The sequence below is a fragment of the Aegilops tauschii genome, chromosome 5, assembly GCF_002575655.3.
Source record: "Aegilops tauschii subsp. strangulata cultivar AL8/78 chromosome 5, Aet v6.0, whole genome shotgun sequence".
NCBI classification, from domain to species: Eukaryota; Viridiplantae; Streptophyta; class Magnoliopsida; order Poales; family Poaceae; genus Aegilops; species Aegilops tauschii.
The window spans coordinates 310,398,069-310,412,131 of record NC_053039.3 but is presented as its reverse complement, the minus strand read 5'-3'; the positions used below and the strand labels follow the sequence as shown (position 1 = coordinate 310,412,131).

General features: G+C 45.1%; 1 pseudogene; it reads right to left on the bottom strand.

Moving 5' to 3' along the window:
* The window catches only part of LOC109751138 (splicing factor Cactin-like), a 185,026-nt pseudogene extending 171,906 nt beyond the window's left edge, over positions 1–13,120 (bottom strand).
* Positions 13,121–14,063: the final 943 nt, after the last annotated feature.

Here is a 14,063-nt window from a genome sequence, read left to right as displayed (position 1 = left end):
GATTTAGTATTATATGAGTTATGTGATTCGGTGAACGAATGTTGTTCGGAGTCCAGGATGAGATCACGGACATGACGAGGAGTCTCGAAATGGTTGCGAGGTAAAGATTGATATATAGGATGATAGTATTCGGACACCGGAAGTGTTCCGAAGTGTATCGGGTATTTATCGGACTACCGGGGGGGTTACCGGAACCCCCGGGGGAAATAATGGGCCTTATGGGCCATAAGAGGGGAGCACACCAGATCACAAGGGGTGGCGCGCCCCCCTTTAGGAATGAGGCCGAATAGGAGAAGGAAGAGGGGGTTCGGCCCCCCCTTTCCTTCCTCCCTTCCCTCTTCCCTTTTCCCCTTCGGTGAAATAAGGAAGGGGGGCGAATTGGGATATGAACCTACGATTCCTCCTACTTGGGGCGCCCCAAGGTTGCTCCCCTCCCCCTCCCACCTATATATACGTGGGGAGGGGGCGCCTACAACACACACCAACAATTGTTAGCCGTGTGCGGTGCCCCCCTCCACAGTTTACGCCTCCGGTCATATCTTCGTAGTGCTTAGGCGAAGCCCTGCGCGGATCACTTCACCATCACCGTCACCACGCCGTCATGCTGACGGAACTCATCTTCTTCCTCGTCACCTTTGCTGGATCAAGAGGGCGAGGGACATCATCGAGCTGAACGTGTGCAAAACTCGGAGGTGCTGTACGTTCGGTGCTTGATCAGTCGGATCTAGAAGAAGTTTGGCTACATCAACCTCGTTGTCAAACGCTTCCGCTTTCGGTCTACGAGGGTACGTGGACACACTCTCCCCCTCTCGTTGCTATGCATCTCCTAGATAGATCTTGCGTGAACGTAGGAATTTTTTGAAATTGCATGCTACGTTTCCCAACAGGGGCAACTTTCAGCCCTTATCGTTTTGCTCTGGTGATGGATGAGGTCACAGGGGACATACAAGGAAATATCCCATGGTGTATGCTGTTTGCGGATGATGCGCTGCTCGTCGATGATAGTCGGATGGGGGTCAATAGGAAGTTAGAGCTATGGAGATAAACCTTGGAATCCAAAGGATTTAGACTTAGTAGAACTAAAACCGAGTACATGAGGTGTGGTTTCAGTACAACTAGGCACGTGGAGGAGGAGGAGGTTAGCCTTGATGGGCAGGTGGTGGCTCAAAAGGACAGCTTTAGATATTTGGGGTCTATGCTGTAGAAGGGCGGGGATATCGATGAAGATGTGAATCATCGAATCAAAGCCGGATGGATGAAGTGGTGCCAAGCTTCTGACATTCTCTGTGACAAGAGAGTGCCACAAAAAGCTAAAAGGCAAGTTCTATAGGACGGTTGTTCGACCCGCAATGTTGTATGGCGCTGAGTGTTGGCCGACTAAAAGGAGACATGTTCAACAGTTAGGTGTGGCGGAGATGCGCATGTTGAGATGGATGTGTGGCGACACAACGAAGGACCGACTCCGGAATGACTATATACATGATAGAGTTGGGGTAGTGCCGATTGAAGAGAAGCTTGTCCAACATTGTCTAAGATGGTTTGGGCATATTCAACGCAGGCCTCCAGAAGCGCCATTGCATAGCGGACGGTTAAAGTGTGCCGATAATGTCAAGAGAGGTCGGGGTAGACCAAACTTGACATGGGAGGAGTCTGTAAAGAGGGATCTGAAGGACTGTAGTATCACTAGAGAACTAGCCATGGACAGGGGTGCGTGGAAGTTTGCTATCCATGTGCCAGAACCATGAGTTGGTTGCGAGATCTTATGAATTTCACCTCTAGCCTATCCTAAATTTTTTGGGACTAAAGGCTTTGTTGTTGTTGAAGAGGCAGAGCTCCAGTTGCTTGCTAAAAGAAGTCCTTGGTTCTAGGATGCATTTTCAGGGTAAACATGCATGAAGGCCTAGAACTGCTCGGAAGATTATCCTAAGATCTTAGTGGAATGTTGCCTTATTACAACTTCACAAGTATTGCTATCATAGGCTGTCGATTTAACTTTCTAGTGTCACAACATGGTGTAATTAATGACAAGATAGTTTTGACTGAATAAACAACCATTACTATTCAGGCTAGCATTCTCTTACTGTACAAAGCGAGTGTTGCAAAGAGTGACTCTGTACCAGTTCTGCCTTGTTCTCGTCAGGATCAATTGCATCTCCATCTTCCTTGCCATGTATTCGTGCGAAAAATATCCATCTTCCTCATCCAAATGGCTTTCTGTTGCTTCAACTATATGTTCTATAGGTTCTGGTGAATATCGTTTATCATCTGCACATGGAATCAGAAAGACAGACAACCATAGTTATCTAAAAGAGGGGGGAGGGTGTGTGTGTGTGTTAACTCATCATAAGTAAATCTGAACCTTCATCATCATGCATCACATCCTCCTCTTTAGTGTCTGATTCTTCATCAGCTTCTACAGCCTGTTCAGGAGCACCGACATTCTCTAGACGATGCAGATGCTTCTGTAAGAGAGAAGCATGGATTTTCCTCAGGCAAGCCTGTGATACAAATAAGAAATAAGCCTCTCTTATATGAGAAATAACGTTGATCAACTGTATGTTCAGATAGTTAGAGAAAGCAGCTCCACAAGACTATTTGCCATTTGTACCAGACTGCAAATCATGTGGCTTTGACAATAATGTTACAGAAACAAGGTCAAATTAAGGTATTTGTACACCATTATGCTTGTGTTGTACAAATAAAACAAAGATATACAAAGGTATAACCAGAAACCACATTGCTTTGGTCAAATTAAAGAGCCATTATTATCACAAAAACTAGGAACTACAATCATGACATACTTTGCTTTGTATATATGAAGGCGCTTCAAAATGCCTCCCAGTATTCAACAACTTTTGCAGTTCCGGAGCGCATCTGGGACTCAATTTGACTTTTGTAACGCCCCGAACACACCCGCCGGTGGTCGTTACTCCTGGCGGGATCTAGACTGGCCCCACAGATCAATACTAGTCTTTTCTGTGCACTTTGTCCTCACTCGTGCACACCCGGGAGCAACTTCCCGGTCGGTCACCCATCCTGAAATTACCCCAAGCTGAGCACGCTTAACTTTGGAGTTCTGTCCGAATGGGCTTCCGGAAAAGAAGGAATTCCTTATTGATATGAGTAGTCTATCATCCCTAATAAGCCAGACTATCACAACTTTGCATCTCTTCTAGCGCTGTGGAAGTCCTACCGTCCAAGAGATCATTTACACCCCCCTCGATACTTGCATGCAAGCCTCTCTCTTCAACCTCACGGGGTGGTTCCTCACCACGCACCCTAGCCCGGTCCCCGACATGTCTTTTCTGAACCTCGCCTAGCTCCCAATAATACACTTCCATGAGTGCCTAATGAGTTCCAAATTAGATGGGGTTAACACGTATAAATATCATTGATGAACATACAACCATGAAATGAAATAAACTTAATATTAGTGAGATTTCCTGCCATATTACAAACTCGCTCTCAAGCTTGGTTTCATTTCAATGAGGAACTAAGGGTATATAACTAGCTAAATAACATGTCCTGACATACCAGACGACACAATATTTTGCCAGATCGAAACTGACAGAGCAAAATATCAAAATACTGTTAGCTGAGACTACCAACTACTCCCTCTGTAAACTTCTATAAGATGTTTTAGGTGACTTCTATAAGAACTCCAATGGCCTCTGTTTACAGAGGTAGTACTATTTAGCTCATTCAGCAGTCATATGGTGTGTATCATTGGAATAGACATTACGCTCACGATTGTTATGGGACCAACAATATTGAGGAGGGTGTGTAAAGACACTCCCATTACTTGACATTTAATTGGCTTTCCTTGTCCAGATCAAGATGCATCTTGATGTCATCACGTAACTCTTCCATCTCCGTCACTGTTAATCCCTGCAATTTAGCAAATTAAATATCCTTCAGTAATTGTGGAAGAAGGATGGATCCCATTAAAATGTGGGCTAGTTGTATGAAGGTAGTGGGAACAGATGGTACAACTATGTTATATATGGACGAAAGAACAACACAGAGCCCCGCAAAAAAAGAAGAAGAAGAAAGAACAACACAGAGAGATCCTATTTCTCTCGTTTTGCACACTAATTGCTGACGGATTGTGATTTGTCAGTACAATGGCTTAATGCAGATGCAGCTTGAACTTTGCAATAACTTGTTCAATACTTGGTGACCATTGAAATTTCAAATATGTCAAGTTTGGAATTCTACTGCACTTGTATGTCAATAAGTCTGGCATTAAATTTAGAGCCTGTTTGGAAGCTCTCCGACTCTCAACTCCGCTCCGCGCAAGGAGTTGGGTTGGAGCCCCTCCGCGCGATTGTGCTGGCGCTCCCTCCGCTCCGGGAGCTGCAGTTGGGGAGCGGAGGGGATCCGAACAGGGCCTTAACATAATATTCACGGTTGGCTGACGATTTTGAGTGAAAATAAAGAGAGACAAGATATGTACGAATGGATTTTAGTTTTAGAGCTTGATAAGATACCTATGAATCCAGTAGATGGGAATAAACCAATACTTCTATGATAGGGAAATTCAAGAGAAGAAGATTGCTTAATTAGTACTGCATATTCTGCTAGGGAGCATACAACAGGGAAACATGAACGCTCATAAAGAGAAAATAACAAACTCATTTGTCCAAAACATAACCAAAAAAACTTACAAAAGTCTAATTAAGCCCTAAGGAGCAGAAACACAACAAAAGGTGTCGGTGTAGTTTCAGTGAAACAACAACTTACTCCACCGTTTCCGAATAAATTTCAGGAAAAACCATACTGCAAACTAACGGCACACAAAATGAATGGAGTGATATAACTTAAATGTTAGATGAAATGCATACTTAATCATTATAGGTTAATCAGTTCACTGGTAAATACACAGAGTAATGAGAATTTAGCAGCCAAGAGTGCCGACCGCAGCGAAGAGTAGCGACCCATCACCGTTAAGTGTACATTATTCTATTGTAATAAAGGTTGAATAGGTCAGACAAAATGGTGTGCTTGAGTGTACCACCTAAAACGTAGAAGTAATAATGAAACTTATGTTGAGGTTTCTTTTTAGCGCAAGCATACAACAACCCTTTGGTTAATGGTATCAATAAGGATAATGAATCGGTATATACCTTGAACACCAAGTAGGGCTCGTTTAACTCGACATTAAATTCGTCTGCAAAGTTAGATTCTTCAGGAGGACACCAATAGGTTTCGTACGTCCCTCTCGTAACTTGATCTCAGACCTAAATTTGCTTTGATCAAAATGAAACTGCATATCAACATAAAAAACTGTTTAATAATGGACACATGTTAGTTCGACAAAAGATGCATCCTATTTTCAGGACGTGAAGTACGGACCTCTTCCTCTTTATTCTCCCAATCTTGAAACTCCACGTGTGCACTTTCTCTGGCTAACAATGCCTACAAAATACAAAGAAGATATTTAGTTGCACAAGCAATATTACTCGAAACTAGATATGACTTATGGAAAGCAGAGATATATATACTGACTATTTCCTCCTCATGCTGTGATTTTTCAATTGCTCTTTCCTCCCTTCTTTTCTTAACCTTCTCTATTTCAGCCTAAATTTAAAGCGCAGGAAAGGTATTAGGCACCAGAACAAAAACAGAAAATCGTAGACTTTAACCTTTTTTAAGAAAAATAAGTAAATAGGAGGGTATATGTTTCTTGTGGTAGCCATTGTTGAGAATAACAACTTGTATTATTAGGAGGCCAATGCCAACATATATACACATACATGAGGATGCCAAAAGGCTACAAGAGGATGCCAAGAGACTAGAATGCAAAAGGCCAAAAGACATCACTTAATATAACTCTAACACCCCCCTCAAACTCATGGTGGATCCACAACACTGAGTTTGGAGAGATGAAATCCATGTTGCGCTCTAGTTTGAGCCTTCGTGAAGAAGTCCACTAGCTGTAACTTAGAAGGCACATACTGAAGAGCAACAACACGATCCTGCACAGCAGCGCGCACATAAGAAGTATCAACACCAATGTGTTTGGTAAGCTCATGCTTCACGGGGTCCCACGCAATACTGATAGCACCTGTGCTGTCTGACAGGAGGGTGGTAGGTGTAGTAACAGAAACACCAAAATCCTCCAGTAACCATCATAACCAAGTCACCTCAGCCGTCAGAAGAGCCATAGCTGGCAACTTGGCCTCTGCACTCGAACGAGAAACTGCAGTCTGTTTCTTCGTCTTTCAGGAAATGAGGGAACCACCAAGAAAGACACAGTAGGTAGAAAAGTGAACGGCGATCCGTAGGATCACTAGCCCATGTAGCATCCGAATAGGCCTGGAGCTGTAACGAGTTGGAACGGGGAAAAAGAGACGATGAGAGATCGTGCCATGAAGATATCATATAACACGGAGAAGGTGACTATAGTGAACTGAAGTGGGAGCAGAAACAAACTGACTCAGAATATGGATAGGATAGGAGATATCCGGACGAGTGACAGCAAGATACACAAGACTCCCAACAAGATGATGATAACGTGTCGGATCAGACAAGGGCTCACCATCGGAAGCACGAAGGTGAACATTGAGCTCCGTAGGAGTCTCAGCAGTGCACTCATCACTAAGAGCCGCACGAGTAAGAAGACCCTGGATATACTTTTATTGGGAAATAAAAAAGCCAGCAGAGGTGGAGGAAACCTCAATCCCAAGAAAGTAATGAAGAGGACCAAGATCAGACATAAGGAACTGCTCATTAAGACAGGCCTTGACAAAGGCAATGTACTCAGAATCGTCGCCGGTGATGATCATGTCATCAACATATAGAAGAAGAAAAGTGCGACCACGAGCAGAAGGGTGGACAAACAACGCTGGATCGTGATCACTGGGTGAAAAACCAGCAGCAGTGACCACAGAGGCAAAACGCTCAAACCAAGCGCGAGGGGCTTGCTTAAGGCCGTAGAGAGAACGACAAAGACGACAAACCATGCCATGAACTGAATACCCAGGTGGTGGATGCATATAAACCTCCTCATGCAACTCACCATTAAGAAAGGCATTTTTAACATCAAGTTGTGACACAGACCAGTGGCGAACAGAGGCCACGGCGAGAAGTGTGCGGACAGTGGTCATATGGGCCACGGGAGCAAATGTCTCATCATAATCACGACCATGCTCCTGCTAAAAGCTGTGAGCCACAAGACGAGCTTTATAACACTCAAAGAACCATCAGAGCGAGTCTTAATCTTATAGACCCACTTACAAGTGATGGGACGAACACGGGGAGGAAGAGAAACCAGATCCCATGTGCCGTTGCGCTCAAGTCCGGCAATCTCCTCTGCCATCGCAAACTGCCATTCAGGATGAACAACAGCATCACGATAAGAGGTAGTCTCAAGTACAACCGAAAGGCCATATCGTCTAGGAGAATAGCGGTCTGGAGGAGGGCAAGGTCGAGCCCGAAGACCATAAGTCGGCTGGGACGAGGAAGACGGTGCACCAGAAGTAGATGGCACGTCAGTAGATTCATCCATAACACGTCGACGACGGGTATAATGAAAAGGAAAAGTGGGATGAGAAGGAACCACTGGAGGTGATGGAGATGGAGAAGACATCAGTGATGAAGGTGGAGTGTCATGCAATAAGGAAGGAGAAGAAACGATAGGAGAAGATGGTGTCGGATCTGCAATAGTGGGACGAGAAGGAGGAGTAGGAATATGAGGCACAGAGGGAGGTGTATCAGGAAATGTGAGAAAAGAGATATCCTCTACTGAAAAGGTCGAAGAGGATGGTCGTGGGTAGAATGGACGATACTCATCAAAAGTCACATCCCTAGAAATACGCATCCGTCGACCAACAGGATCCCGACACCGATAACCCTTATGTTCATCACTGTAGCCCAGAAAAACACACTCAACAGACTGAGCGGTTAGTTTTGTGCGTTCTCGGGGGGCAAGGAGAACATAACAAACACAACCAAACAACCGAAGAGCAGAATAATCAGGAGAATGATCAGAAAGACGCTCTAGAGGAATACCTCCCTGTAGAGCAGATGAGGGTTGAATGTTTATGAGATATGTGGCAGTGGAGACAACCACAGCCCAAAAATGAGGCGGAAGAGAGGCGAAAATCATCATTGCACGAGCTGTCTCAAGAAGGTGACGATGCTTGCACTCAGCCATGCCATTCTGAGCGTGAGCGCCGGGACAAGAGAATTGAGCAAGAGTACCTTGCTCGGCAAGAAAACCACGCAACATTTTGGAGATATACTCGCCAGCAGAATTAGCACGAAACACGCGAATAGGTGTAGAGAACTGAGTGTGGACCGAGGCGGCAAAACGCTTATAAATAGAGAGAACCTCGCTACGAGAAGACATGAAGTAAAGCCAAGTATAGCGAGACAAATCATCTATAAAAATAATATAGTAGCGATGGCCCCCTTTGGAAGAGAAGGGAGCCGGACCCCACACATTTGAATGTACTAAATCAAAAGGGCGCTGCGACACTGACTCGCTAGTAGGATAAGGTAACTGAACTTGTTTACCAAGCCTATAACCCTGACATTGTAAGGAAACAGCTCCTGAGACGGGCCCCAGAAGACCACGACGAACTAAAGACGATAGTCGAGAACCACAGAGGTGACCAAGTCGATGATGTCATTGCTGGAAGGAGCTGGTAGCTAAAGCGGCGAAGGCAGATGGACTGGCGAGTGTGGTGGTAGTGGAAGGAACATTAAGCCAGTCCAACTCCCAAAGCCCCTGAGAATCATGGCGGCGCGGGCCAGCCCCAACCAGAGCCTTCGTGTGGCGATCCTAGATAGTACAAGAATCAACGTCAAGAATGACACAACAAACAGTATCAATAAGCTGACCCGCAGAAAATAGGTTCATTGTAAGGCGAGGCACATGAGAAACATCTGGAACATAAAAGGAAGAAGTGGCAAGAGTGCCTCGACTCGCAACAGGAAGAGGAGTACCATCAACAGTAAGAACATTAACTGGAAAATCGAGAGATCTATGAGAGGACAAGATAGAAGAATCGAAGGACATATGAAATGAAACTCCAGAATCCAGAACCCATGGGGATGTACCTGACTGTGTAGCCAGTGGTCGCTCAGCACTAGAAGTGCTCAGCACTAGAAGCGCTCAGCACTAGAAGCACCAGTCACAGAGCCTGCAGTACCTGTCGAAGAACTTGAAGCAACAAGTAGATGCTTGAGCTTCACAATATCTTGCTTAGTCAAGGAGACAGTAGACGGCGTCGAGGAAGAAGCACGAGTCCCAAAGAAAGAATTGTGCTCCCTATTACGCATATCACGCTCCTTCTTGAAGCAGTCAGACTCAGGGCGACCATCCCTGTTGCAGTAATCACAATGAGTACGAGGACGAGAGCGGCCTTCACGAGAGCGGGCCTCGCTACCCGGAGGAGTGGGTAGTAGCGGCGGGGCACTGGAGCTTGAAGACACTCGGACAAGCAACAGCAGCAGCCACTCACGTGACCACGCGAGCGCCTCGCAAGCAGCCGTGGAAGACAGCAGCGTCGCGGACGGGACCGGCGGCCGGCAGCAGTGGCACAGACGGGGCCGGCGGCCGGTGGCGCCGCGGAAGGCAGCAGCGGCGCGGACGAGGCCGGTGGCCGGTAGCCGCAGAAAGCAGCAGCGGCGCGGACGGGGCCCACGGCCGGCAGTGATCTTGGAGGAGGACGAGCGGCCAGCGGCTGGATCGATTGAGACCATGCGAATCCAATATTGGCCAGCGGATTCCACGCGAGGGCCAAATCGATTCCAAGTGAATTCCACGGGAGGGCAACAAGTAGCCAGCGGCTGGATCAACTACCTAGCTTGGATGAGAAGTTCCTGTAGCTGGAGATGGACGGAGGCAGCATGAGTTGCGCGTGCGGAGAAAAAATACCTAGAGCTCTAATACCATGTTGAGAATAGCAACTTGTATTATTAGGAGGCCAATTCCAACATATATACACATACACAAGGATGCCAAAAGGCTACAAGAGGATGCCAAGAGACTAGAATGCAAAAGGCCAAAAGACATCACTTAATATAACTCTAACAGCCATCAGACAAAAAACCCTGTACAATGCATAAGACCAATGACCCCTTTTTGCAGGGATCAGATCAACACATATAATGTTTACGAACTAGATGATACCCTGCGCGTTGCTGCGGGATTTTGTAGCAGTGTATTGGAGGATTTATAGAGTGAGAAAGATTAATGGAAACAAATAATATAAATACATGTCTATTTGAAGCTTTGAATGGTATAAACAGTCATGCAAATTAATATATGGTAGACTTTCTCCATATTTACAAAATTAGAAGAATGCATCACCAACATTAAGAGAAGTAACATATATCATTTGGTTGTCTATTGGAAGTGCATCGGAGCAAGAAAAAGATATACTTCATACTAATTTGCCCGAATAGTAATCATCTTGCCTTCTCCACCTTGATCCACTTATTGAGCGAAAGATAACCAACTATACGAAATGTCATCGTTACTTAATCGAAACATGTGCACTCCATTTTACTACATAGAGTATTATTTAGCACACTACCAGCAAACAATGAGCAATATTTTGTGAGATAGACAAAGAGCAACTAAATTAAAGGACAATGAGAACAACCCATACCTAATCTTCCTGCGAGAAAAACCTTTGTTGTTTGGATTGTTATTAGAAGCATAACAATCAAATACTGATATTCTATCTATAAAAAAATCATGTATAGTAAATCTATAGGAGTAGTTAATCGTAAATTTGAGAGAGAATGCAAGTATGTTCATAAGAGAGAGAATGCAAGTATGTTCATAAGAGTCGCTTCATAATTATTTTTCATTTATGTAGGTAGATGATTGTTGTGACAACAGTAGAACCCTGCATTATTGGGAAGAAAAACAATGTCAATCACACAATTGTATCTGTCAGGTAATAGAAAGATACCAAAAAATTCACAATGGAATACTACTCATACGGAGCAAATTACCTGAAATGAACCCCAGTATGTCATATGTTGTGATTCTACAAAACTACCAGAAAAGAGCAATAAAAGTACCGAATTTGTACTAAATTAACATGTGTGAGAGGGAGGGAGACAGAGAGATGCAGTTGTTGGGGAACAATACATGGTAGCTTCATCTGTTTGTTCTTTCCACAACCCTAAAGAACACAAAAGGAAGAAGAAATTTTCACCATCTAGTGCCTCCAATAAAAAACAACCGGATTGAAGAAAAAATGATCCATCACATCTCGATATATGTGTCAGCAGTAGTTGAGTTAGAAATGAGTTTGGGGGAGAGAGACTGACCGGACTTGTTGCCGCAGGGGATGCAAAAGAGATTCCTACTATGAAAACCACACACAAATCAGAGCGTCAAACCAATGCAAGCTAACTCAAAAATACGTTCATATATGAGAAAATTGAGAGGAAGGAGAGCACCCACCTCTCGGGCAAGTGATTTTGAAGGAGAGCGGTGGCGTCATGTACAGCTCAACTTGTCGACGCCTGAGAGTTAGTCTTGGGCCATCATAACCTGCGACGGCCGGGATTGGAGGGCTCCGTCAGCGGTAGAGAGAAAGAAAACGATCATGAGGCCTGGAGCCGGCAGCAGTGAGGGGCTCTTCGATGGTGACAACGCGTGAATGCATCGTCGGCGGCAGCGCGGTATATATGGAGAGAGAAGATGAGAAGAACCGGTGGGATCTTTTTTGAGGGAACGAATCATTCGTGCTGAAACGGAATCAGTGCTGCCATTAATTGGATCAATCACCCACCCACGTTCCACGCATGCAAAATTACACTACCGCATGCGTTGGTCTGGTTGCCTGCCTCCTTGAATTAGGGGGTGTTTGGTTCAGAAGTCATATGAGTTTTTCTAGTCCCAGGGACTAACTAAAAAAAACTCTCTAGTAGAGTCTTTTTCTAGTCCCTGTAGAAAAAGTGCCTCCCGTTTGGTTCCTAGGGTTTTTTAGGGACTTTTTCTAATCTCTGGGACTAAAAAGTCCCTGAACCAAACACCCCCTTAATGCCAAAAGCTAATTATGAAGACCCATGTAGTACTTTTCAGGAATTTAACACGCGGAGTTTCTAAGATGCTAGAATCACTGCATGCACATATTGATTGCGGTTTATCGAGCATGCCTAGCGAGATGGACACTTGCATGCAGCGCCGTGACCTTAGGGAATAAGGCTAATCGGATGATTTTGGAAACTAAATAATGACGTGGCAATCTGCTGACGTGGACAGTGTGCATGATAAGAGAATAGGAAGAAGTGGGGAGCAACTTCTTAAGAATGGTAGATGTGTTGAGGCACATCTTTACACTTAATATGCTTTATTTTTTTAATGGTGTTTGCAGTTATACTCGCGTTTAGAACATGATCTGGTGTATACTGTAGCAGGCAATATTTTATTTTAATATAATTACAGGTAGTTCCACCACCAACAATCCAGAATGAACTGTGGGTATTCCTCTTGCTCCATAAGACGACAGGAACATAATGCTAATCTGGTCAGCAATCACAAGACAGAGATATTTCATCTTGAAATAAAAAAATCACAAATCTGAAATCTAGACTTTGTTAATTGCATGAAGATCCATCCTTGTGTTCAGGAAATATAGGAGTGATACTTATATAGGCTTCAAAGTTCAAATTAATAATATAAGAAATAGTGCTAGTGAAATCTACAGTTCATAATACCATTCTTTCCCTCTGCTTCTTCTTTTCAGCTTTCATAGAAATGTCCACCTTCTGTCCTTCAGTTACAGCACGCTCAATCTTCTTTCGCCAAACAAAGCTGCAACGGAGTAAGGTTCAGACTTGAGAGTCCTGCTTTAGGTATGTATACTAAAACAACTATCCAGAAAAACCTTAAGAGCAGCATGTAACAGTTTGGATAGGAAACAATCTATGATCTGCAATGCAGTCAATATTTTCTAGTACTCACCAATAAAGGAGCCGCCGCCAGACCCTTCCTCCCTACCCCCGCTCCCGTGCAGCGCCGCCGTGCTGCACCGGGGCGTCCCTGCCTCCCTCCTCCGCCCCCCCCCCCTCCGCTACCACTCTCCTCTCCGCCGCCGTAGGTGACGCCGCCAGGGCAAAGCCCGAGCGGCTCGGTGGCGGCGGTCATCTGCTCGCGCGTCAGCTGCTCAAGATCGATGCGGCGGCTCCGATCTTAATCTTCTGGCGGTGATGGTGGACAACGGCGGCCGGAGTGTGCCAGTGGGTCTGTAGTCGTAGCGGGTGGCAGCGACGGCGGCCATGTTGCAGTCGCTCCACTACTAGGAAAAGGCCTGCTAGTGGCGCACCAGTTTTGCCTACTAATGGCGCACTACTGGTGCGCCACTAGCACCACGTCATTAGAATTAAATACTAATGGCGCACCCCGAGTGCGCCATTAGTATCTGGTATACTAATGGCGCACCACGCGGTGCGCCATTAGTATAGCCCATCGTGCGCCATTAGTATGGCCTCCAAGGGCCATATTTACCCATGTTCCTTGGCATACTAATGGCGCACTAGGGGGTGATGCGCCATTAGTGTCCTTTCTGCAGTGCGTCATTAGTGTTCTCGGTGGTGCGCCATTAGTATTAATATTAGGGATTTTTTTTTCTTTTCTGATATTTGCACAGGTTACAAAACATATTACTGCACATAATATAGAGAGCACAACATATAAACAGTAGAGTTATCGAATACAATAGAAGATTAGTCTCCGAATACAATTCATCAAATTAGTCTCTGAATTCAAAATACCGAACAAAGTTAGAACATTACAAGTCTCGAAACCGCGAGTAGCGAGTTTGTCTTCACATTACAAGTCGATATCGATCATCTAAACTACCATCACATAGAAGAGAGCTGCGGTCATCACGATTAGCATCATCACGATGAAACTGGTCTTCATCCGGTTCCTCCTCCGCTCCCTCCTCTCTCCCGCTAGATAGCGCGCATATCTAGCTTCCGCCTCCGCCCTAGTGGTGTACCCTTTGTAACTGTTACCGCTGAAACGGTGAACCTGTCTCCGACACTCCTCCCAGTCGTCGTAGACTCCGGGAACCTTACCCTTGTAC